The sequence below is a fragment of the Sus scrofa genome, chromosome 18 (genome assembly GCF_000003025.6).
Source record: "Sus scrofa isolate TJ Tabasco breed Duroc chromosome 18, Sscrofa11.1, whole genome shotgun sequence".
In the NCBI taxonomy this organism is placed as follows: Eukaryota; Metazoa; Chordata; class Mammalia; order Artiodactyla; family Suidae; genus Sus; species Sus scrofa.
In genome coordinates this window covers 14,584,411-14,611,457 of record NC_010460.4, presented here as the reverse complement: position 1 = coordinate 14,611,457, position 27,047 = coordinate 14,584,411, and the positions used below count along the sequence as shown (strand labels likewise).

At 41.5% G+C, this 27,047-nt stretch overlaps 2 protein-coding genes across 3 annotated transcripts in view; one reads left to right on the top strand and one right to left on the bottom strand.

The window, feature by feature from the left end:
• AKR1B1 (aldo-keto reductase family 1 member B) overlaps positions 1–17,942 on the bottom strand; it is a 158,801-nt gene extending 140,859 nt beyond the window's left edge. The window contains exon 1 of one of the 2 annotated variants that reach the window (XM_021078497.1): positions 17,802–17,942. The gene's annotated coding sequence lies outside the window, so the exon portion shown is untranslated. Of the gene's footprint in view, positions 1–17,755 lie in introns of both variants that reach the window. The other variant, XM_021078498.1, reaches the window with a different exon arrangement.
• BPGM (bisphosphoglycerate mutase) overlaps positions 18,137–27,047 on the top strand; it is a 37,403-nt gene continuing 28,492 nt past the window's right edge. The window contains exon 1 of the mRNA XM_021079176.1: positions 18,137–18,271. The gene's annotated coding sequence lies outside the window, so the exon portion shown is untranslated. The remainder of the gene's footprint in view (positions 18,272–27,047) is intronic.

Here is a 27,047-nt window from a genome sequence, read left to right as displayed (position 1 = left end):
CTTTATGATATTCTTAGGTTTTACTAAAATATATCTGGGTGTGGCTTTTTTAACGTAAATATTCTGTCTTGTACTCTTTATTTTTCTATGTGCATTTATGTTTTCATCAGTTTTGGGAAATTCTCAGCCTTTGCGTCTTCAAACATTGTCTTTTTTTATTTCTATTTTCTCCTTCTGGAACTCCAATTAGATGTGTTATACCTTCTTATATAAATATCCTCTGTGTAGCTGAACCTCTCTTTCACATTTACTGCCTTTTTTCTACGTATTATAGTCTGAGTACTTCCTCATATTTAATTCTCTCTTCACCTGCATATATTCTAATGTTTAATCATCCACTGAGCTATTAATTTCAATATTTTATTTATGAATGTTCTAATCGATTTCTTCAAATATGCCTGTTATTTTTTATTAGATTTATATTTTTATCTTTTCTAATCTTTATTCAATCTTTGATTTCTTAAAACATTTGATGCATAATTACTTCATATTCCCTGATAATTTCAACATCTAAATTCTCAAGAATTTAAATGTGTTGTTACTGTTTTCCTCTGACTTCCATGCATGGTATGTGTTAACATTTCTTATTATATTTAATTATACTTTATCTTTGTAAATCAGAAGGCCTCAACCAGGAATTTGTATTAGTTTCTTCATGGGTCTGGGAGCCTACTGATCTGAAACCACTCTGGTCCCCTTCAAAGATTCTGGCTTCATGGATACATCTCACTCTCCACTTTGCAGAAAGCCCAAGGCTTAATCTTCTAATCCCAGCTAGTATTGATATTTCCCCCCAAAGCAATCCCAGCCTTTTCATTTGTTTAAACTGTTCATCGTTCAGATTTAGTTGTTTTTGTTTTCCATTTTTTGGCACATGGGGACATCACTTATTTCTTGCATGTCAGCAATGTATTAAAACTATATTTGAAATTTATCCGGGTTCTAGTCACATTGTAGCGGGAAAGTCACTCTATCTAGTCCATCATAATCCTAGCTGTGAAAAGCCTAAGAAATATTTTAATCTGTATCAGTTGAAGTTTGTGTAACTTCTGAAGAAAAAAAGAAGTTAGAAATAAATAATAGGCCATGTAAATGTGTTGAATAATAGGATTTTATTTCTTGGACCATGATTATACCACATGCCTTTTTCTGGAGACTAGAAAGAGGGAAAGCAGAATAGAAGAAGAAGAGTTGTAAATGGGGCTAAAATGTCTGAACCAAGTTCACCCTCAAGAGAAAAAAGAAAAATGTCATCTTATATTTGACTATTTAAAGTAAGTCATATTTTCATACAATGATATGCTTCTAGAGAATAAGGATTATATTTCTCCTATACTACCCATGGTGCCAACATGAGATAAGTACTTACGTACTCTTTGGGATCCAACACTGCTATGCTAAAAAGATCTCTAAAGGCTATGTAGTTTAACATCTTAAATTTACAGGAAAATAACTTGGATGACACTTTTAAGCAATTTATACTGAGGTTACCCAGCTAGTATAATAGATCGTGGGGGTAGACCCAAAATCTCCTGACTCCAGACCATGGTCATAAATTACACCACACTCTATCAGTGAACTGAAGCAATATGAATTGTTCAAGTGTGTGGCACTGCATACCAAAAAGAAGGGGGAAAATGCTCTCTTTGAACTAATTGTTTTTCTTCTTTCTCTTTTACAGAACTGGTGACTTCATACAAACTTGTTTGCTGAAAGAAGCACATATTTCCTATGAATAAAAATCCTCTTGTGTATTTTTTAAAATTTAATTTGCACCATAAGGACAATTTTTTTTGGTAATAGTTCAACTCCTAACCTCAGTGCTTATGGATAGATGCTGCCCAGGAGTAATCAAGAAATAGAGCTTTAGTCAGAGATCAAGAAAGAGCTGATTTGCACATCAGAATCCAGGTGTCCCAGACAGAGCCATAAATAGCAAAGAGGTGAAGAGGGAAAGAAAGAGCTGTACCTGCCTGAAATGGGTCAGGGTGGGATCTGGAATTCTAAAAGAGGGATATGGCTGGCTGATTTGAGGGAGGTTTTGAAGAGACAAAGACTCGAGGCAGGCTATCTTTGCCTACTTTTAGGATGAGGCTGAGTAGAACTGGATTGGAGTTTCCTTAGTGAATTGTTTCAAGAACGGGTGCCACATGGTCGAGGGTTTGCTTGCAGCACTACAAACTCTCATTTGACCACTGGGAGTCAGTTGTTTTATGCAACATTAGGAATCCAAGATAACATGTACAGGGCATCTTAACTTCCTTCCCAGGAACAGAGGTGAGCTATGGAAGCAGGGTGGGGAGGATGTCTAAGACAGATGCAGCTGGGCTGGGTAGAGCAGGGACTGAGCACAGGTGTATGTCTACATAGGTGAGGAGAACTAGAGACGTAAGTAACACAGGGACAACTATGAATGGACATCAGACTGTCCCACAGCTCATGGAGAGGATTAGTAACAGATCATCTAGAAAGAGACTACACTTGTTTTACTATTTAAATAGTCTCTTTGGGCCACTGATGGACAGAGAAGATACACATAGGGAAAGGGTGGTTAGAGTGGATATGGGAAGACTCGTCAGGAGGCTACTACAGCCAATGTGGAACGACACCAACTTGAATCACAAGAGGGTTACTTACAAGTCAAAAAAGATATTTGAAAGTTATAAGAACACTACATAAAATTTTAGTGCCATAAATTTGGAAGTCTAGATAAAATGGATGATTACACAGGAAGCACAAATTACCAAAAGTGACCCAGGAAGAGATAGAAAGCACAAATTACCAAAAGTAGCACCAGGGGTGGGAGGCAGGGTTGAGGGGGTAAAAAGCATGTAAAAATGTCCACCCTGTAAAATGGCCCACGCTAGAATGATTACCCAAGAGAACACTATCAAACATTCAGACAGCAGGTAATATCTGGGTATTCATATTATTCTAAAGCATCAGAAAAGAAGGAGCTTCCCAATTAATCTGACAAGGTTAGAGTAACCTGGGACCAAAATCTTGCCAAGAATCATTCGGAACTGTAGGCCACCCTCTCAAAAACTTCAAGTAAAAAATCATAAATAAAATATATAACAATTGATTCCAATGGCATATTTATAAACTCTAATGTGCCTGAATATGCTTTATTTCAAAAATTAAAAGTTAGATACAAGAATATCTATAAAGTGATCAACAAATGAATTTCACTACTAGAATAAAAGATTAAAAAAGCAAAAGTTCAGGAGCCAGTCATTAGAGCAGAAAGCAGGGGCTGAAGAAGCAGCCAGTCTGGGGTTCAGTCAAAATACAGTGAAGAGAATTATTCCAAACAAAGAACAGGGACAGTAAGAAAAGTGAAGTATACAGTTTGAGTCTATAAGTGACACATGCCTGGTGATCTTTCCTGTTCCCCCCCCCCACTTAGGGGTCCTTCAGTTGCAACAGGAATATCCTTCCTCACATAAAACTCAAGCTTTTTAGTATTCCCCATTGGTGTGCTTACAGTAAAGCTAGAATTAAAAAAAAAAAAAATTAGCAGTATCTAATATCTGTGAAGTTGGCTGGTGTTGAGGAGTGACATCGGTCCAGAGATTATACCTGTGAGATGTTAAGCCCTCTAAGGAGAGCTCCATCACTCAACAGACACTTGGATGGGAGGCCGAGTGTGGGCTTTGGCTGCAGATGGCCCTGAGGAGGAACTCTGCCCCTGTCACTCACTAGGACCTTGGGTCATTTACTTCAACTCTCTAAGAGTCTATATTCTCATCTATAAAATGGGGACACTATGACATCTTTCTCAGGGGTGTTAGGAGAATTAAACAAGATAATGAGAATGAAGAAGTTAGGACAGAGCCTGGCACACAGTAAAGCACAGTAGCCCTTATCGTCTTTTGATTATCACTGTATTTGCTCAAACTGAGGCCTGGATCACCAGCCCCTTCACATGTGCTTTCTCCTCTGACCACCAGAGAGCACATCAACATTGCTCTTCCCCAAGCCAGAAATGCCCTTAAGTTCTGCAGCCTGAGACCTCAGATAGGCTCTAAGTAAGCCACTCTTCCATGAATTCTGCCAGAAGAGCAAGGCAACCTTCTTGAAAGGCGTAAGCAGAGTATCCATTTTCCTCCTTAGTTGTTAGTTCATCAAGGAGTGAGCAGGATATAAGCTACATAGTCACTGAATATGAAATTACATATAAATATCTAAATAAACTAGGTTTCTGGCATTAGGAAGCAAGGTAATTTGAAGTATTAGTTTTCTATTTTAGGATACTTTATTACTTCTTTGAAGTACCATTCTATAAATATTTTCTTTTTTCCCTCAGAATAACACTGTACATTTTTCCTATTTAACTGGTATGAAAACTGAGGCTCCAAGAAGTTCAGTGACTTATTCAAAGCCAAAGAGATATTTGGGATCAGAACCTGAACTCCCACTCAGATCTTAAAACATCATGTACAGGAACCCTCTTGCTTCTTTCTTTCCTTCTCTCCATCCTTCTCTTTACATCTCCTTCCCTCCCTTCTGTTCTTCCTTTCTTCTTTCCCCTCCCCCCTTTTCCTATTTCTTCATTAAGCAGTATTTCACACACACATATGTCTGATCTAAATAAAATGAATGCTCATTAACCCAACATTCAGCTTAAGAAATATGATACTACCAATACTTCTGAAGCCCCATGCATTCCACCTCCCACCTGTAACTGCCACCCTGGATTTTACAGTTATTTTCTTTCTAGTTTTATCATCTTATCACTTATACATCCTTATGGATATCTACATTGTATTATTGTGCATGTTGATGAGTTATCTATAAGTGGAATCATACTGTCTGTATTCTTTTTTTTTTCTTTTTTGTCTTTTTGCTATTTCTTGGGCCGCTCCTACGGCATATGGAGGTTCCCAGGCTAGGGGTCGAATCGGAGCTGTAGCCACCGGCCTACACCAGAGCCACAGCAACGCGGGATCCGAGCCGCGTCTGCAAACTACACCACAGCTCACGGCAACGCCGGATCGTTAACCCACTGAGCAAGGCCAGGGACCGAACCCGCAACCTCATGGTTCCTAGTCGGATTCGTTAACCACTGCGCCACGACGGGAACTCCCTTTTTTTTTTTCAATATTACGCAAGTGAGATTCGTTCTTGTTGACGTGTATAGCTGGAGCTCATTTTCACTGCTTCAGAGTACTCTACTGCATGAATATACCACACTATTCATCTGTTCTCCTACTGATGAAGTACCAGGGTAGTTTTCAGTTCTGTGCTATTCTAAACAAAGCTGCATACCACTTTTGTTGCACATGTGCAAGAGTTTTTCCAGTGAAATTACTGATCAAGGGATTGTACCTACCTACACATTAGTGGCTAATGCCAATTTGTTTTCCAAACTGACTGTACCAATTCCCATCAGCATATGAATTCCAATTACTCCCCATTTTCATCAACTTGGAATTGTCAGAAATTTTAACCACTTTGTGCTCAGATCTTAGATTTGAAACACTATTCTCTAATAAAAGGAACCAGAATTCTTTGGAGAAACAACTGATTCCAGGGCCAAGGAAGGTAATGAATAAGATGAGTCTAGGACATTTTTTTTGTCAGAAAGTAAGATCATGCTCCCCAACTCCCAAACAAAGCAAAACACAGGGGCTAGACCCAAGTAGCTCCTAAGTGCCAGAGCTAGAACAATTTGACTAGCAAAATAAATACAGTATTAGATTATAATCCAAAAATATAACAAATATCTATGAGCCCATACTGATAAAAACAATTAATTAAATAAATAAATGGAGACAGGGCAGCTCTTCCTTATGTAGAGTTTGAATTAAATATAAAAGAAAAGGGGAAAATATAAAATCACCATGAAACATCACAATAATAACTGTTGCAGACAAGTTCCATCAAGAGATGCTCAAAATGAGTCAGCCAAGGTTTGGGAGAAATAAAGATTGCATGAGTCAAAAAGACTTCCCCCAGGACACTTATTAATTACAAAGGGAAAGATGTAATTTTACTGTGGAGAAACTTGGCATAAACCACCTTAACCAAGTGGTCAAGGTCACCCCCACTAATAATAAGACATAACAATATCACGAACCCTGTGATATGATGCAGTGGGGGGAACACAGTATTTCATGGTATTCTCACCTAAAAAGCAGAATCTCCGTTCAGTTGTGAAATAAACATGAGGCAAACTCAAACTGAGAGACAGCTGGCAAAACTATCTACACATTTCAAGAATACCAGGGTCATGAAGGACAAGGGAAGACTGAGGAGCTTTTACAGACCACAGGGCACCAAGGACAACTAACGGCTAAATGCAAAGTGAGATCCTAGGTAAGATCCTGGAATAGAAAAAAAGATGTTAGCGGAAAAGTGGGGGCCAATCTGAATCAGGTCTTCAGTTAGCTGAGTAGTACCACACCAGTGTTAATTTCCTGGTTCTGACTATTCCGTGTGCTTATGTCAGATGGAAACATTCGGGGAAACTGGATGAAGGATATATGAAATCTGTACTAGTCTGCCAACTTTTATTCCAGTCTTAATTTAGTTCAACATCAAAAGCTTTAAAAACCATTTTACATCAATCTAAAGTTGTAACGTTGGTAACTAAGTATGGAAAGAAATAGACGTCATAAAGGTAGAAAAGAGAATTATCAGCTGTATATCTGATAAAGCTGCTCGATAATGTGGCTCAAGTATGAGGCAACAATCAGCTTCTCAATACCATCCCCAGATCCAGACAATCTGCCCAGACAGGCAGCACCGGACCCTAGGATCTAATCTGCAAGGGCACTGGATTTACAGGTAAGATCACTCATGCACTTTCTCTCTGAAACAATCCAATTCCAAATGAGGTGAGGCCAGATGCACTCAAAGCTTTCTCCCACTCTAATTAGATAAACTGTTCCCATTCCCCTGAGGACAAGTGAGTGAGAGGGCTAGAAAGATGCCAGCTATGTTACTTCAACATAGTTCCTTCCACATGGAAGGGACTATTAAGCACTGGAATTGCAGAATTCCTGCAATTCTTACCTACAAAACTTTCTAGGCCAGTGTTTCTGTTTGTTTTTGGCAGAAGGAGATTTTATACTATAGGTTTCCAATTCTTTACTGATCATAGAACTCTTCAGATCTTCTGTTTCTTCTTGAGTCAATTTCGGTAAATGACATAGTTTTTATTTACTTTTCATTTCATCTCTATTTTCAAATGCACTGTCATAGAAAACCACCTCCACTGCCCCCTCATTGGAAGCACGGGTGGCCTTCTGGGCCCCAGGAGCTCTTCATCTCTTTTGCCACCTACAGTGATGGCTATTCAAGTCCCTACATGGGTGACAAACTGTAGCTTAACTTCACAGACAAGAAGAAAGCCTCCAGTGAGAGCTTTGGGGAAGTGGGCGCTCTCAACATCTCTCTGTAAACACTCCTGAACTGTATTCCCATGAACACACACTGGTAGCAACTGAAGAAAGCCACTTCAACTCCCACTTCACAAGAGGAAGGAAGAAGAGAAAGGGGAAACAGAGGAGGAGATGGAGCAGCAGCAGAAGCAAGAGGAGGTGATGCCACTGCAGCAGCTGTCCAGATGTCCAAAAGGAAGGTCCCTGAAGAATAAGAAAAAAAAAAAAAAACTTGGAGTTCCCATTGTGGCTCAGTGGTAATGAACCCGTCTAGTAACCATGAGGATGTGGGTTTGATCCCTGGCCTCACTCAGTGGCTTAAGGATCTGGTGTTGCAGTGTAGGTCACAGACGTGCCTTGGATCTGGCACTGCTGTGGCTGTGGCACAGGCTGGCAGCTGCAGCTCTGATTTGACCCCTAGCCTGGGAACTTCCATATGCCACAGATGTAGCCCTATAAAAAGACCAAAAAAAAAAAAAAAACAAAAAAAAACCAAAAAAAAAAACCCAAAACCAAACAAACAAAAAATGGTACTTGAAAACCACAATCTAAAACAAACAAACAAACTCCAAAGGACAATGACTCTCAATTCTGAAATAAATGCTGATGATGGAGATGCAAAGGGAAATCCAAGAGAGCCAACAAAAAAAGAAGAAATACAGAATAAAAGAATAAAAAAGAAAACCTAAGAAGAATAGAGAAGGGGACAGTAACTCAAGATCTAAAGATGCCCAACAGGAGGGAACTCCCATCGTAGTTCAGGGGACGCGAATCTGACTAGCATCCATGAGGACGCAGATTTGATCCCTGGCCTCACTCAGTGGGTTAGATCTGGAGTTGCCGTGAGCTGTGGTGTAGGTCCCAGACATGGCTTGGATCCAGAGTTGCTGTGGCTGTGGTGCAGGCCAGCAGCTACAGCTCTGATTTGACCCCTAGCCTGTGAACCTCCATATGCAGTGGGTATGGCCTTAAAACAAAACAAAACAAAAAGGCAAAAAAAAAAAAAAATAAAGACTCCCTACAGGAGTCTCCGGAGGGTCCCCTTCAAGGCCCGAAGGACCTTCAGGTTTAGCTTAGGACCAATGGCCATCTTCTTTTACCTGGTAAAGTTGCAGACGTGACTAAATACCGAAATACTGGGAAACCTATCTCACAAAGATGCATAAAGAAAAAACATCATTTAAATGGTCAGGTTATGTAATGAGTTCTATGGTCAAATGATGGCTATGAGATGGTAAAAAGAGAACCAGTTACACAGAGCTAAAGCAAAGTGAGCCCTGTACCCTATAAACAAGAAATAAGAGAAAGGACAAAATTCTGACTAAAGGGAAGGATCGCAAATGAGGACTTCATGATTGTTCGGCAGACATTTTACTTTAACAACAATAAAAAAAAAATTGAGACAGACAGACATACACACACACACAATCTGAAAAAGCCTTCCAGTGCTATTGTGCTTTTCTTTAATTTGGACAGTCTTTCTTTAAAAAGTTAGTAATTGATATAGCTTTAAAGCAGGTTCTTTGGGTCATTTTAGATGAACTGACCAGAGCAACTTTCTGTTTCAAAACTAAAATTAGCAATGAAAGCCTAACTGTATTATGAGAAAGTGTCCACAAGAAACCTAAATCTCACACCATGGGACGGTGCCATTAGCTCCACATAATGCCCCCACTTCCAGTCCCCAATAAACTTGTGGAAAAATTGCACTCCTTTATTGAATGTGCTATGAATGGAAGTGATAAACACACACAGGATATCACTGTTAAAATGAGGGTTTTACTGAACAAAGAAAATCTAGAATTTCAAAGTTGATTTATATAACCCAATATGTAGTCTACCTTAGAAATTACTATATTTTGATTCTAGATCCTACCCCACCACAACCATCTCTAAAAAGTAAACAAAAAAGTAAACTAACCCAAAGACCTGTCAACACTAAAAGTTCTGAAGTAAATATGGCAGAATGCTAAGATGTGTTAAAGCTGGGTAGGGGCTGCATAGTGTTTATATACTATTCTATATTCTTTGTATGTTTGAAATATTACATAGTTTAAAAATCCAGAGTTCCCATGGTGGCACAGAGGGTTAAGCTGACTGCAGAGGCTCAGGTTGTTGCAGACGCATGGGTTCAATCTGCATCCTGGCACAGTGGGTTAAAAGGTCCAGCGGGCTTGGCTTGGATTCGATCCCTAGCCCGGGAATTTCCATATGCCACAGGTGGGGCCATAAGAAAGAAAAATCCTAAAATATAAACAGAAGAATGATTAAGGGTTAGTTAAGTGAAGAAAATAATAACACAGTGCAGATGGAAAGAACAGACTGTGTGAGGGCATGGAGAAAATACCCCTGGAAGCACAGGTAGCACTTGAAGATGCAAAGCGAGCAAAGGAAGAAGAAAAATAGGAGAGTCATGGGGGGAGGGGCATCACAGTTAAGTTCTACTGAAAGGAAGTCAGAAGAAGCTACCAAGCCATTAAAAGACACAGCAAAGAGGGCTGTCATGTGGACAGCACAGACAAACACTCGCTAAGCATCCCAGGGAGAGGAGGCAACTATTTCACACGGAGCACAAAAATGTAGCAGGCACCTCATATACACCATCCCATTTAGTCTTCCCAACAGCCCTGAGCTAGATTTCAGAATTCTTGTTTCACATAAAGTTAACTAACTTGACCAAGACCACTTGACCAAGACCACACAGCTAGTAAATTGCTGAGCCACATGCATCCACATGTGTCTATTTCTAAAGCTAATGTTCTTTAAAAACAACAACAACACTTTTTTGAGGTATAATTTATATACCATAAAATTTACCCATCTTTAGCATATAATCCAAATGAGTTTCAGTGAATTTAGTACAATTATGCAACTATCACCACAATCCAGTTTGGGATTCTGACTAGAATTCTAGTTGTTTTTTAACACTGCTCAGACTCTACCTCTTCCATTATGCATCTAAACTTCTCATATCCTTGCCAACTCTTCTCACCCCCAGCCCCTCCCCGGCACACACTCCTCTCCCACATCCACCAAAACATCCTCTGAATCCTCAGTAACTGCACTCATACTTGCATTTGCTGGACTGCAGTTAATAATTGATGAGCTGGCCTCTCCCTTACTGGGGCATGCTCCTTGAACACAAGGACTGAACTTCATCTATCTTTATATATCTTGCTCCTGGCATAGTTTATGGTAGGCACTAAAAATACTGTTAATCCTCTTCCTTCAAAACTTCAAATTTAGGAAGTTTAAGAAATTCTTAATGTAATTTCTTAAACATCAGGAGACATTCAATGAATAACTGGTTCCTTTTTGGTTTGATTTGCTGGTAGAGACCAGATCTTGTGCATTTCTGAAGGTTTTACTTGTTTTCTCATTCTTCCTTTTTTTGTTGTTCTTTCTTCTCCCCCATTTTTAGAGAAGGCAGAGAAGCAACAAAGCATATAGAAATATGTGTGTTTAGGTAAAGCGGAATATATAGAGAGAATGCATATACATATATATGTATTGTACTATATATATTTGCTAAATATACCATTTTTGTATAAAAAAAGAAACATTTTCATGATATTTTGTTAAAAGTAGGTCTGTTACTAATGTATTGCCTAATATAGTTGGGTTTGGATATGAGAACACAGGTTCTTTCCTATTGGTCCTAACAAAAATTTTCAACAGTAGGAAGTTGTAGCAAGCTATAGATGCCTGGCCTTTGTATCCTTGCTTCCAGTGTCAGAGGTGAAGAAATGCAGGTCATTTGGCATTGTAGTTCTCTGCTTCAGCTGTCACTGAATGATCAAGGATCACAACTGCCTGAGTTTCAGCAAGTCATCTCACCAAGTATCATCAAGGGTTGGAGCCTTTGTTATCATTCATCTTTTAAGTCTAGTGATAGTCTGCAGAGCATCACGAATGAGAATAACCTTTCTTGCTAATTTTTACATACTGCAGCCACCAACAGGTGACTTACCTGTTCCTCTCATCGGACTTCACAGAGAGATGACGGCAGAGGCTAATTAAGGAGACTCAATTGGCATAAAGAGACCACACTCAGGGGCTGGTACTTACTGATGGTTGCCAAACCGGTAACAAATTCTGCATTCTCATTACTCTTTACTTAAAAACTCACTAACAAATAAAAGCAGTCAAACTATCTTCTCAATTTACTTAATAAGGATTCTGTGAGCATTTAAATGTGGAATTTAAACAGCTCTGTCTCATTCATGGTGGAGTCACAGATCTACAGGTAAAGAAAGTAGCTTCTTTCTTCTAGGTACAAAATAATACATAGAAGTAGCTAGAAATGAGAGTTCTCAAAGCTACCAGAGAACATTCTGGCAAAAAATTCCCAGACCTCAAAAGGTGAAGGAAGCTGAAAATGATTTCATAAGTCTGTTGTCTGCTGTTGTGATTTTTAAAAAATACTATTTTAGATTTCTTTTACTTTTTTCCCTCGTGTAGTTTTTAAACCCCTTAGGCTTCATGTTATCTCAGCTCACTACCATCTGTGGCCTGGCAGATGTTTTGACTAAGTAATCATATGTCTTTCCCTACAGAGTGCTGCCCCTGAAGCCTTATCTGCTAGGACCAGCCTTTCACTGCCCTCAGAGGGCCTCCCAGTTGCTTGCTGTATCTGTTTTTGTCCAGAAGAAAGGAACAGAAAGTTAACAAGGTTGATTTTACACTCTACGAAAGATATTATACTGGCCCTTAATCTACTGTTGAGACTTTTTAAAGTTAAAATTTATTGAGCTCTTTCCATGTGTTAGCTTCTTTAAATAACATAACTTTAGGACACAGATAGCCTTACTATGGCCCATCATACAACAGAACAAATAAGGCAAAGGTGTTAACAAAAGAAATGCCAAGATCATGTGGTTAGAATGGAGTAGAGCCAGTAGAACCCAGGCAGACTGGCCCCAAAGTCCACACGCTTATCCACCGCACTACTCAATTTCCTTCGAACCTCCAAATCATGTTTTCCCCCTGCTAGATAACTGCTTATCCCCAGAAACACACTTACATTAGCTCTTTAGCTTAGAAATTAGGAAAATTGAATTCTTGTTCAGCACTTCAACTACGTGGACAGGAAGAGCATTCTAGGTAGGGAAAACACTTGTGCAAAGGTCTAACGGCCAGAGGGAAGAAGCAAGAAGGCCAGTCCTAGGAGTGGGGAAAGCACTGCAGTATTTCAGGCTGGGGGAAGGAGGGGATTCGCTGAACCATGATCACAAAGATACTGTACCAATACAATACCACCCTGCCCAGCCAATAGAGCGCAAAGGTGGATTTTCCCCAGGAAGACTGCTTAGGAGGCTACTGAGAAAATTCAGGCAAATGTAATGGCAGCTCGGGCCAGGGTGCGGGTACAGTGTGTACAGGGGGCGGGGCAGGGAGGATGGAGAAAAAGTGTCTTTTGGGGTTGAAATTGCATTCCATTAGATTATGTGTAGAGGCTTTCACAAAACACTCCAGAAACTACACTTGCAAATAAGTGTTACTGCCTTCTTGGGAGGTTATACATCCATTTTAATGATGTTTCATGGCTCTAAACACTCCTGGAAAGCCTCTTTCAGAATTTCCTTCAGAACCAGTTTACAAGCCAAACCAGAAAAATAGGCTTATTGCTTTCTCCAGAGTCATATTTTATAAACAGCAAAAGCTAAGAAACTATGTGTAATATTGTTTAATTGATGTAGGGTTTATAAGAACTTCTTTTATGAGTTTGATCTTCCAACATATCCAGTGAGGTCACTTCCTCTTAAGAAAATGAGCAAATATGTTGTGTGTGTAGGGGGAGCGAAGTCATCTGATTCCTCACCAAAGAATGAGGATCTATTCTTCCAGCAAGGAGGGAGCCAACTCAGAAAACCCCGAGGCAAAAGAAATTCTTGGATAGTCAGGAAAGGGATTTTTTTTCTTTTTCTTTTTTTTGGGGGGGGGGACGCAAACAACGAATAAATCTTAGCAGACTGACAACAAATTTCCCACAGGAAAGAAAAAGAATAAAGTTATATCTATTGGTTTTTAGGAGTGAGAAGCATGCTAAGGTGAGTACAAATTTCAGAACCAAACCTAGGAGTCAAACTTGGATTCTCTAATTAGTTGTGCAGGTTTGGACAGATTCTGAGGCCTACTTTCCTCATCTGCAAAATGGAGACACGTGTTCCGGGAGTTTTGTGAGGTTTTATTAATGGAGCCCTGATTTCCAATCTCTCCTCCAATTTCTCTCGCCTCAACACCTTTCCTTGAGCTTCAAGAACAGGACACTGAGGGAGCAGAGGTGAATGGGTGACCCTCCAGGAGCTTTCACGTCTCTCTGGCTTCAGCTTTCTTAGCTCTGCGATGCCAGGACACAGAGAAAAGAATGCCTAGAGACTTTATCAGCCTCTCTGTGGAGAAGGGCTGAGGCCTGCAGCCAGTGCCTTTGGCTCAACAGACATTCCCAGAGCTCCCTGTCATTTAAGGAAAGAAGCAACCCACTGAAATCTCTGAATCTTTTAAAGAAACTGAAACAATCTCCATGCCCAAGAAAAGGAGACTGGGTGAACTGCGAGACATAATACGCAAAGGCATAGTCGTGTGATGGAATCATAACTGAAGAAGAACATTCAATGACGTGGGCAGATGTTCATAATATACTAATATTGCCATGAAACAGTATCTAAACTACGGATTCCTATCTTTTTAATAACTGATTTATAGGAAAGAATAGAAGGAAATAAAATTTGTTAAAAATAAATTCTAAGTGGTAGGAATATGCATATTTAAATTTTTAATGTTCTAAGCCTTATACAATAAACATATATTTTTTTTAATTTTTATTTTTTAGGGCCTCACCTGAGGTGTTTGGAAGTTCCCATGCTAGGGGTCAAATCAGAACTGGAGCTCTGGTCTACACCACAGCCACAGCAATGCCAGCACAGCTTCTGGCAATGCTGGATCCTTAACCCACTGAGCAAGGCCAGGGATGGAACCTGCATCCTCACAGAGACTACGTTGTGTCCTTAACCCACTGAGCCACAACGGCAACTCCTAATATTTTTAATATAAAGTATAATATATAAATATGATACAGCATTTGAAAAACAATTCCACAGGGAGAAATTATGACTGCTTTGTTCACTACCACAGAAAAGCAAGCATCTAAAGAAATGTGTTTTGGAGTTCCTGTCGTGGCGCAGTGGTTAACGAATCCGACTAGGAACCAGAAGGTTGCGGGTTCGATCCCTGCCCTTGCTCAGTGGGTTAACCATCCGGCGTTGGTGTGAGCTGTGGTGTAGGTTGCAGACGCGGCTCGGATCCCGCGTTGCTGTGGCTCTGGCATAGGCCGGTGGCTATAGCTCCAATTCGACCCCTAGCCTGGGAACCTCCATATGCCTCGGGAGCGGCCCAAGAAATGGTAAAAAGACAAAAATTAAAAAAATAAAAATAAAAAAAATAAATAAAGAAATGTGTTTTTACTCTGAGCAGTGGGATAAGGAATCTGTAGAAGGAGAGAAAGTGCCTCTTTGGACTTTCTGCCAAGATTCCTCTTTTCCCTTGTTTCACAGAGTTTTCTCCTCCCCTAGAACTCCCCAACATCACCTTGGCTCTTTTCCTGCCCTGCGTGCTCCATGCTGAGACATGGAGTTCCTGCGTTCCCAACCCCAGAGGCTCTGGCCCTACAGTGGGTCTGTACCCTTTTCAGCATTCACATCCCAACAATTACCTCGCTGGGTGGCAGCAAGGTAATGAAGGAAGTTCCTATCCTATAGCTCCTGCTGGAGGCCAGGTAGGTCTCCACTAAATAGAGAGCAGGAAATGGGGGGGGGGCCACTGGTCCAGACTCTTGAGATCTTCAAACAAGAGTATGTGTAAGTAGTTAAAACACTTTACGTGTATCATTACTGTGGTTGTTAAGAATGACTACCATTTACCGAACACTTTTCACGTGCCAGGTACATCCCGCATTATCGCGATTTCACATCGGCCACTTAGGTACTATCCCTACTTCACAGAGAGAGGTACAGGCTGACGTCAGACAACGTACCTAAGGTTCCCAGTGCAAAGAAGCGGCAGATGTAAGGTGCTTCAGGGATTGCAAAACTGTATCAAAATGACCTCTGTTACTCTTTGCATTACTCTGTGAGATAAGCACGCTATGTTTTAACTTGTGGAATGAAGGGACAGATGGCTTTAAAGTCCCTTCTGAGGTTCTACAATGGCTGATCCCTAAGTGCATTTCCAATTTTGGATTTCAACAGAGTAGCCATGTGCTTAATAGGTCAATGGTGGGAGCCAAACACACACCCCTTACACTAGATTATGGGGAGCAGATCTGACCCTGAAGAAGGTAGGGTATCCACCATACTAGATAGATACTCGATACTGGCAGCAAACAACCAGATCATGTTAAGACAAGGAGACAATCCCGTACATGGGATTCAGGACTAACTACTTTTGGAGTTTGCTGGAGGGAAGGAGGGAGCCAAGGCAGAATAGCCTAGGTCCATGGAGGATGTTTTAATGCTTGGTGGACCAGCTCAACCCTACCTGCAAAGGCTAGGGACTCTGTGTAAATAACTATGAAATTATTTTGGCCCAGGTGTATTCCATCATAAAACTGTATATTGTTCAGGTCCTGAATAAGATAATCTGCTACTAATCTTTAAAATACTATATGTGCTAATATTGATTTTTTGATAGACTCACATAACAGAAAGAAACATAACATGGCTATAATAACTTTCTGCATTTTCATTTCTTCTTTGGATGAAAGTGGGACCACACCAAAAGTTATCTGAAGTAGTGAGCTGGGACTCACTAAGTTTATTTTCATATCTACACTGTTTGCTATATCAGAAGTAAATTTTCATGGCTGGTCCTACTGGAACTAAATTTTCAAATTAGTTGATTTTTTTTTTTTAAATATTGCTTTTGTGTGTGTGTGTGTGTGTGTGTGTGTGTGTGTGTGTGTGTTGGATGGGAAGAGGAGGCAGCAGAAGAGGAAGCATTTTCCCAGAATTATGAATTAGCAACTTTGGATCCTTATCCAGGCTGACCCTCAACCAACTTAGTAATTCTGAATAAATCTCTTAAACTTCAAATTCCTCACCAGTACAATGAGATTCTAAGAGGCAGGTGATGTCTGATATGCTACTAAAGTTCCATGTGACAAGCTAACATTCCATGGGTATCCTTAAGAACAACAAAACAAAATCCAATTAAGCCTTAAGTCCACAGCAAGTATCCCTAAATAATGGTTAAGACTGACACTTGGGAATGGCTGTCTTCATCCTCCAGAGGATGGATGGTGGCTACTAGTAGGGAGTTTTGAAGTTGCAACTGTAATAGAAGGGCTCTCCCCTCACTTTGTCATCACCTGGTATTGAGAAAAGGAAGAGGAAGTGGGTAAGAGTACAGGATTTGGAAGCCGCACCTCCTCCAGTTCCTCTGACTTGAACTCTAGTTAATCATGTACAAACTGAATTCAGCTAACATTAGATGGTACTTAGCACTTGCTGGCATCTATCAGGCCTTGAATTTGTGTCCTCCCAGAAGTAAGAGTCTGTTCTTTGAGATCATAAGAGGAACTGTTATGCTCTGAGAAGAATAGATGATATATAGAACTAACTACAAACGCTTAGGTCTTAGTGAATTCAGTACATAGTGTGTCACAGAGTTTAAAAAGTGGAAGTTATCTTTTCATATATATGTTTAATTATTCTGAGAACCTGCCTGGTGGTCACATACCTGTGGACTTAGGATGAAATAGGAAAAACTCAAAAGAAGACACTAAACACTACATACGACAGCTTGTAGAAATCAAGACAGGGAATCTCTCTTCTTAATATGTTTGTGGTCAAGCAAACATATCAATCCTTATTATCTTTCTCGCCCACCCAAAAGTTCTTACACGTATGCTTCAAAGCCTTTTGTGGTAGTTCAAGACTGCCTAGAAACATACAGGGCCCCGTGCAAACTTCTCTTGTTCAGTAAATTGTGGCCTCCAAATATATAATACTCGTTTCACTCACTCCATCCTCCCTTCATCTGTCCTATAAGCTTTTAGTGTATTCCATGCATCCCTTTTCCTCCCCCAACCAAAACAGTGTCAGGGAATTGCCTAAGGGAATCGCTTAGTACATTTACCGAGAGAGAGAGAGAGAGAGAGAGAGAGAGAGAGAGAGAGAGAGGAGAGAGAGAGAGAAAGAGAGAGAGAGAGAGAGAGAGAGAGAGAGAGAGAGAGAGAGAGAGAGAGAGAGAGAGAGAGAGAGAGAGAGATACAGCCCATAAATCGGGCACTTTAAAGGCTTTGCCTTTAATCGCCGTTTAAGGCTTAAAGCCGCCAGGAGAGCAAGAGCTTTTCTGTGAGGAGTGCCCACCTTCATCCCCAGGTTGCAGTTTCCCATGAATAAAGGAAGGCATCACCTCATAACTTCCAAGATTCCACCGGCACGTCTCTACGTTGGCAGATATTTCCTTTAAGACGCGAAACACTTCCCAGCACCTCAACTGCGCGAGAGCTCCTGAGGTTTTCATATTGCCAGGGCGACGCTCCCGGCATTTTTACTTCCCCAGGCACAAGCCCGCCTAATAGCGCCAAAGCTAGCTCTTCACTGGCCCGAAAATGTGCTCATCTTCTCAGAAAGCCAATCAGAACCTCACTTTCTACTCCGGGGATTTGGGAAACGGAAAAGACCTCGACCTGTTCCTGGGGAGTAAGGCGGGTCCATGAATGAGTGACAGCTTGATCTTCCAATAGTCAGAGCCCTAGGACCTGCCCCTTCTGGCTCCTGAGCTAGAAAAGAGAGTCGATGCCGGCAGCAGAGATGAGTCCTTGGAGGCACTGGCTGCGAGTAGGTTCGGAGAAGCGGTTGCTACCAGTGGCTTTTTTGCGGGTGAGTGGTTTTGTTTTGGAATATTGCCATTGCGAACGTTTCCATTTCTCAGTGATGTGGTGGTTTATTTTGGCGCGCGGGCCAGTTCCTTTCCCCCGCGGGTTGTCTTTGGTGGGAGTCTGGCACTCGCGCGTCCACCCCTCAGGCTCCGACCCTCACTCATCCCCCAGGTCCTTCTCAGCTGTCTCCTTCTCAGAAGAAGCCTCTCTGAGGGGGTCGTAGATCTGACAGCCGAAAAGAGGATTCCGCCTTGGTAGTGGTGTCCTGACGGCAAGAATAAATAGGAGTTGAAGGGAGTGATGAACTCAGTCCCCCTGGCCATCGGAGGCACCGGGTGGCAGAGCCCCGTCTATAGTAAGGCTCCTGGAAGGGAGCTCGGTGTGTTTTCAGGGCCATGCCACTAAATTTAGGGCGATGGTGGAGCTGGCCCTAAAAGTCCCAGTAGATAGAAAAACTTGAATGTCATGAAAGGAGAAAGTTGAGTATCTGCAATGGTTTCATGGAGGGTTCAAATCTGGAGCTCGATCACAGGTTCTTGGAAGCACCACAAATGAAAAAGTAAGTGTATTTCTTCTCCTTTCAGAAGGATGGGGGCCCTCTTACTGGAGAAGGACAGAAGTGCGTAATGGAAGTAAAGTTCACAGTTAAATTTTGAAGGATAATTGGTTATTAGCTAACTTATTATAACTCTCACTCCCCTCCCACCTCCCTTCCAAATTATGGAAGGTTTCTAGCTTGTCAGTGGTACCAGAATGTTAACTGACCCAGTGCACACTTTTGGGGGAAAAATATCATATCAAGTGCTATCTTTCACCAGCAGCTTCTAAGGTTTCTATAATGAAAGCAGAACACATGTCAGTTTGTTTTTTATTGCAAAACTGTGTCCCCCGAGGCCAGGAGACTAGGTTTGATCCATCTTGTATTTTTGTAGCATCTCACACCCCATAGATGCTATTCAATTGTGGTAGACTTTCAAACAAATGGTGTCATGGAGGAGGCTCCAGTTGGTGGTCAAGACACCTGGGTTTTAGTCTTGGAGCTATTTGTGTGATCTTAAACAAATTCTTTCCATTCTCTGGCTCTTAACTTTTGCATCTTTAAAAAGTAGATGTTGCATTAGATTATTTCCGAGGTCTGTGCCTGTGTTCAAAGTCTGTTTTAAGCTCAAGATCCTTAGACATTTTCCACCACAAGTACATCAGCAAAATCTCATAGCCGTAAATTCCTAACCAATCTGTTAGCAAATAAAAGTTCCCAGCTACGATATGTTCTTTTGTGTCCATATTTAAACCAAACCATGCAGATCATTGTAAATTTGACCATTATCCAGAATGACCATTGTACTGAAGTATAATGTGGCAGTAAATGTTCTCCTTTATTCCATCACTCGGAGGCAACTAATGCTGGTGTTTGGGTAGATCTTTCAGTCTCTCTTCCTCTTTTGCCTTCTACAGTTGGTTGAGATTAAGTGGCACATTTCATTTTAAGTAATGACATCTAAATTCAGCCATGCCTTCATTTTGGCGTGTCTGGTGCCTAGAGAACAGAGAACACACCAGCATTTGAACTGGTAGTTCACTTGAACATCCTTGGGATGAAATCCAGTGTGAAGGGATATTTATATGGAAATAGGACTAAAAATGTCCCTTAATAACAGAACTCTTTAGCTGGAAAAAAAGCATAGTTTATAGAAGGTAAACCTTAGCCATTTCACTAAAGCATTTGGATTATAGGATATCACTTAGTATCTGGTATGCTTCTAGGATTGTATCTTACCATCCACACCTCTGCCCTGAAACCCCCAACATTTGATTGCATTCATCCTTCCATTACTTAATTTAATGTTTTCTTCTTACCCTCACCCTCGTTTTATTTACTCCCAGCTTTTGCTTCTGCTTGTAGCATCAGCAAAGCAGGAGCACTCTCAAGGGCCCCAAGTCTGGGTTAGTCTTCATGTGTTAGTCAGTCTGCTCCATTGAACACAGAATATGTCTCAGTCTTTGGTAGAACGCTTCACCATTGTCTCATTTAGTCTTCCCTGTAACCCCTTGAGAACCATAATTTCATCATCCTCATCTTTATGGATAAGGACTCTGAGGTCCTGCAGATGATTTAAATAACTTGATGTAATAGTGACAAGATGACACTGTCAATAAGTAGCAGAGCTGTTAATATCCAGGTTTCCTGATGTCACACTTTTGGGATTCAGTGGGAGTAGTTTGTGTTGCCAAAAGCTACTAGGGGAATAAGTAAGCAGATAGGAAGGAGTCGTGGCCATCAGTGATGCCATGCAGGCTGGAAAGGGCCACATGCCCCAGGCACACACATGTCTCATTACACATGTATGTTTCTTTCCTGTGACTAGGGGTCTACCTGCTCTGATTTACATTTGGAACAAGTGGTCAGTAAGGGCTATTAGTAGCTATAAATTTGGCGAATGGCAGGGTAATAGTGTCTGGAAAACACCTGTAAGTAGAGACATTTGCACCTGGTAAAGAAGTGTTCTTATAATGCAAATATAGATGGAAAAGTTACCCTAAAACTTTACGAAAAGTGATAGATGATGGAACAGCAGGTGCTTTTAGATACAGTCATGTTTGAACTTTCCCTATTGAGATGGATTTGGGGAAAGGCATATTTTAAGATGGAGGAACTGAGCTCCAGATTTCATTTCCCTGAAGAACTGTTCCTTTTTAATTTATCAGAAAGCTGATTAAATCTCTCACTTCTATTCTCAAATCTAGCCAGCCCACCTTCTAGAAAGTTAGACTCCTAGTGCAGTGGGGGTTGAGGGTTGTTCAAAACTATGCAGTGAGAACCAAGGAAAATATCCAAGTGGGCTAGAGTAGCATTTGAATATTTAATACTTAAGGGTGAACTTTGGATGAAAGCACCTCTGCCCTGTATCCTTTATTTTATATTACTTCAACATTATATCACTGATCACATTTCTTACTCAAGTTTTGGAAACGGAAAACAAACTAAGTTTTTAGGCTGATCTTTATCCAATAATTTTCCCCACTTGTTGCTGTGCCAGAGTATTAGAGTATGAGACATTATTACTTTTCAAGCACCTGAGGAAAGGAGAAAGCCGTATTCCGGGAACATTGGTTTAGGAGACAATGAGCCTCAGTTATGGTGGGCGAGAGAGAGGGATGTGAAATTACATGGTTTAATGAGGACCAGGAGTAGGAGGCAATGGCAAGATTGTTAGCTGCGTTTGTTGAAATCACCTAGAGAGTCTGAAAATACTGTAGAAGTTACCTCAGTAAATGCAATGGCCTGCATATGCACCAGCCTCCTACTACCTACCTGCTCTCTCCATCCATCCCTACCTTGCCAAAAAGATGCTGATCTTCAAACATAATTCAATTTTATGCTGGCATTTATGGAAAGAATATTTTTTGCCCTGTTGCCAATTTAGATGGGAAAAGTGTGTGTGTGTGTGTGTGTGTGTGTGTGTGTGTGTGTGTGTATTTCAAAAGGTCTTTGAAAATACAAGTCACCTGCAAATTTTTTTTTTTCTTTGACTCACCTGTTTGCTTCTTTTTTGCCAAGGCGGTTGCATAGCATCTATTCCTTAGCAAGTATACATTCACCTGAAGTATGAAGTACTGTGGCAGTTTATAAAGATGTTTAATAAAAATAAAACATGTCGACATGAAGAATATATTTTTGAAGTTGGTTAACGAGATGATTAATTTTTCCCTACTGTTCTGTCTTGAACCCATTGTTAAATAATTCAATTAAGCAAAATAACTCAGACTGATTTAAATGTACTAAGTATTGTCTTTTGTGAGGAATAAAAAAAATTATGACTGGGATTCCATTATTCAAGGTACTTGCAGTTCTAGCCAAGGATAAAATCAGGTGATTTAATAATGTTGGGATTATCCCATGGCAGGATGCTTAAAGGTTCAAAATGCTGAAGGGATTAGTAGGTGTGAGTAGATTTTAGACATCCCAGCTAGGCCAGAGATTGGCAGACTAAGGCCTTCTGGCCCATTACCTGTTTCTGTTCAGCCCACAAGCTATGAATGGTTTTTACATTTTTTAATGGTTGAAACACATCGAGGAATAGCAGTATTTCATGTGCATGAAAACTATGTCAAATTCTAACTTATTTTCCCATCTGTAAAGTTTTATCGGAACACAGCTTTATTCATTCATCTATATGTCGTTTATGGCTGCTTTCAGCTACAATGGCAGAATGGAGTAATTGTAACAGAGGCCATAAAGCCTCACAGCCTAAAAATCTTACTATCTGGCCTTTTATAGAAAAAGCTAAGCTGGAGCGTGTTTCAGATTCATTTCCTTCATCCCATTTCAACGGCCATTATCCTGGTCCAAGTCTTTGTTAGGTGTGACCAGAATGGTTACAAAAGCCTCACACGTATTTAAGCCCCTGGTTTTCCCATCTCTTACTTCTAAGTGCTGCATCATCTTCCTAAAATACACATTATTAAGTCTTTAATGATGTCCCAACACTTATAGAAGAACCTATAGTCTTTGGCCCAAGGCCCTTTTGGGGCCACTCTTCAGTCTTATCTTTCTAGACTCTTCTCCTCCTACTTCCTTGTTATACCCTGTGTTTAGTTTAGGGTGATCATATAATTTTCCCAATGGAAGCTTCACGTGTGAAAGGGGCCCTATAATAATTATGCTGGGAAAACAGGCCTAAAAGGTTGTTCTAGGCAGACCAGTTTGAATGGCTCACCATTCTCCATAAACACCCTTTCCTTGGCCTCTCCTCACTGTTCCCTTAGGCTGGAATTACGTTTCTTTTTTCTATAACTCTAAATCTTAAACATCTTTTCAGATCCGGCTTTCATAGAGCGGTGTCCGTAAAGCATTATTCAAAACAAATTCTCCTTTTCCATCTCCCTTATAAACGGAGAGCCTTCTCGTGGTGCGGATTACTTTCTGCTTTAGTGATGCACGCGTGTCACCTCTCCCCCATTAGCCCCTTGGAGTCGTCATTCATGTTGGGTTCTGTGTTCCTCATGGGCTCAGCACTATGCCATGTTCACATGGGGTCTGCCACACGTGTTTGAAGAATGAGTTAATTAACCAGACTGGGCAGCCTGATGAGTATGTGGGGCTGTCAATGCATAAATCATCCATTTTAATGTAATTAAAGTAGTGAGAAAAGTTGGGTTTCCAAGGACTGAGGACAGAGCCTTGGGTCCTCATGCGGCAGTGGAGCAGAATGGTTCAAGGCATATGTATAGGCTTTGGGGGTCCAGCCTGCCTGAGCTTGAACTCTAGCTCTGCCAGTTCCGATCTTTGTCATCTTGGGCAGGTTAACCTCTCCTCCTAGGTTTTTGTGTCTGTAAAACAGGAGTACTCAGTAACTTCTCCATAGAATTGTGGTTGAGGATTCAGATAGTCCCACGCACATGGTGAGCCCTCTGCGAACGGGAGTTGCTATGGTGTCATACGTAGTTTTCGTCATCATGGTACCACTGCTGGTGGGTGGAAAATAGAAACTCAACACCAGTAACAATAGAAGAGCTGGGAGAAATGCAGCACTGAAATCTTAGGAGAATTCTTTTCCCTTGATGGACGTAGCTTGACCAGAGGGGTCAAAGCAGTGTGAGTCCTGAGTGAGAATGATCTCCCCTCCGTCAGAAACGACTCATCAGCCATCTTTTGCAAGACCGTTTCAGTAGAGTGGGCAAAGTGTCAACTGTCAGAGGACTAAAACCGTGATGGCCAGAAGGAAGGGAAAACAGCAAAGAAAGAGGGCGAGAGGAGGTGCAGGGTCATGTACAAGATAGGTTTGTTTAGTAAATTTTTCTTTTAAGCCACACCATAATTTAAAAAAGAAGGACCCCTGGGGTATGGTAATTCAGTGACCCGTGTGACCCTTTTGGGGTATGAACTAAACCAGTGACTACTTATTTATGTATTTTTGTCTTTTTAGGGCCGCACCCATGGAATATGGAGGCTCCCAGGCTAGGGGGTCGAGTCAGAGCTACAGCCACCCGCCTATGCCACAGCCACCACAACTCCGAATCTGAGCCGCATCTGTGACCTGCACCACAGCTCACGGCAACGCTGGATTCTTAACCCACTGAGTGAGGCCAGGGATCGAACCCGAAACCTCGTGGTTACTAGTTGGGTCCATTAACCACTGAGCCACAACAGGAACTCCTAAACCAGTGACTAAAATGTGTGGTGAATTCAAATGCCAGGGATTTAACCCTTGCTGCCGAGGGATAAATGAGGACTCTTAAGAGTCAGTTCCAGCATGGTGAGCTTTACAACACACACACAAAAGCTTGATTTTTAAAAAGAATAGTTTTAAATTCTTAGTGTGGTGCCTCTTCACAAATTGGGGTGACCCATGACAATGGTACCCAGTGTCATAAAGCAGGGTGCTGTGGGAGGTACCTGACTGCTTCCCAGTGGGTGGGAAGGAAGGGCAGAGAAGTCTGCAGAGGTTCTCAAAGCATCGTCCTCAAACCAGCAGCATCGCATCACCTGGGAGCTTGTTAGAAATACAGATACTCAGGGAGTTCCCGTCGTGGCGCAGTGGTTAACGAACCCGACTAGGAACCATGAGGTTGCAGGTTCGGTCCCTGCCCTTGCTCAGTGGGTTAACGATCCGGCGTTGCCGTGAGCTGTGGTGTAGGTTGCAGACGCGGCTCGGATCCTGCGTTGCTGTGGCTCTGGCGTAGGCTAGCGGCTACAGCTCCGAATGGACCCCTAGCCTGGGAACCTCCATATGCCGCGGGAGCGGCCCAAAGAAATAGCAAAAAGACAAAAAATAAATAAATAAAGAAAAAAAAAAGAAAAATAGTTTTTTTTTTTTTAAAAAAAAGAAATACAGATACTCAGGCCTTGGAAATGGGCCCAGCAGTCTGTCTTAACCAGTTCTCTTGGTGAGTCAGATGCATATTAAAGTTTGAGAAGCACTAGCCTAGAGGAACTAACATTTAAGCTGAGGTCTGTCTAAACCTGTACCATTCAGTCCAGTAGCTGCTGGTCACAGGTGGCTATTGAACCCTTGAAGTGTGGCTAGTCCAAATTGACATGCGCTTTCAGTATAAAATACACATCAAGGTCAAAAGACTTAGGAAGAAAAAAAGAAAGTAAAATACCTCATTGAGAATTTTGTATAGATCATGTTGGAATGATAATCTTTTGAACCTATAGGGTTAAATAAAATGTATTAAAATTTCACCTATTTTTTTTTCTTAATGTGGCTTTTGGAAAATGTAAAATTACATGTGTGGCTTGGTTCCACTTTGATTGGACACAGCTGATCTAAAGGATGGTTCCCCAAAGCAGAGTGGGGCTGAAGTGGCAGTGGAGGGGAGGGGCTGGTGGGCAAGGGTTCTGCATAGGATGCAGCATGTGCAGAGGTCCTGAAGCCAGAAAGAACATGGAAATGAAAGAAAACCAAAGCCTTGCGGGTCACATCAAGGACTTTAAACTTTGTCCTAAGATCAACAGGGAGTAATTTGAGGATTTAAATAGGGTACTCAGTTTTCAGGAAGTGTGTAGCTAATAACGAGGGCAAGGGAGCTATAGCTGAATATTGCAGGGCTCTCAGAATCAAAGCTCCCCCCACCTGCCCCAAAGATGGTGGTGGGGGTGCAGGGATGGTGGTGGGTGGGAGGCATTTCGTCAGGAAGTACTGTTGAGAGGGAGCAGGACCCTGCTTGTCAGCTGCCCCTGCCCCTACCCCAGGATATGAGGCAATGACACCCCCACTGGAAAGAGAAGCAGACACTTGGGAATAGTTTTGTCATTCATTTTCAACCAGTTAAAGTCGGGAGCTGGAGGAAACATTCCAGAAGAGTCCAAAGTTGAGTAGGAGTTTGATTACAGAACTGGGGCTCTGCAGGGCACTGGCAAAGGTTTGGTGTTGGGAGGGTCAGGGGCAGGAAGCTGGGCACATACGGGGATTAGAGGGGCTGTCCTTTGACAGAGGAAGGCTGGGGAGGCTCAGGGTCTGACCACCTCCCTCGGAGGTGGCAGGCCCAGAGCAGGGGGCAGTGGTGGTTGTGGTGGCCCCCGTTTCACCTGTGGCCTGGAGGAGCTTTCCCTTTAAGTCACAGATCGTACACCAGCAGCCTCTCTGCCCTGAGACATGTCTTGTTCAGCTCACATTTTAAAAAAAATATTCAAATTAGTTTCAGTGTTGATATCAGGCATCACAAAAAAATTCAAGTTTTTTTGAAAATTGGAAGATCTGAGAACCCCAGTCTCAGTTTTGCAGAGAAGTGGTCTGGAGCTAAGTAGTAGCTACTCCTTTCATTTTTTTTTTAATGTGAACTTCAGGAGCTGAAATGATCACATTAAAAAAAAAAAGAAAAAAAAAAAGGCATGTATTTACTCTAAAAACACAACAGAATCCCCTAGTTCTCTGCAGACTGACCCTGAGTCTTGCATTCTCTTAGTCTTCAGTTTCGGCAGCACCAGCTTCTCTTTGTTCTCCAGAAAAGCTCTGTGAGTCCAGATCGCACAAAAGCATCGTCTATGGTACACAAGTCACGTCCATCAGAGAAGCACGCATATTCTCTGCCGTTCGGCGCTGTTTCCACCACCCCTGCAGCCCAGCGGCACTGCTGCTAACAGATCTGCAGCCCCTGCCTTAAACTTTAAATGAAACCAACTATAGTGTTGTGTTTGTTGGTAAACACTTGGCATACCAGCTCCCTCGATGATTAAAATCTTAAAATCGTAAAGACTGCAAGCTATAAGCCGAAATAGCTCCTCTATGAATATTCAGGAGTTAATTAAATGGGGAAAGTCAGTTGAGAGC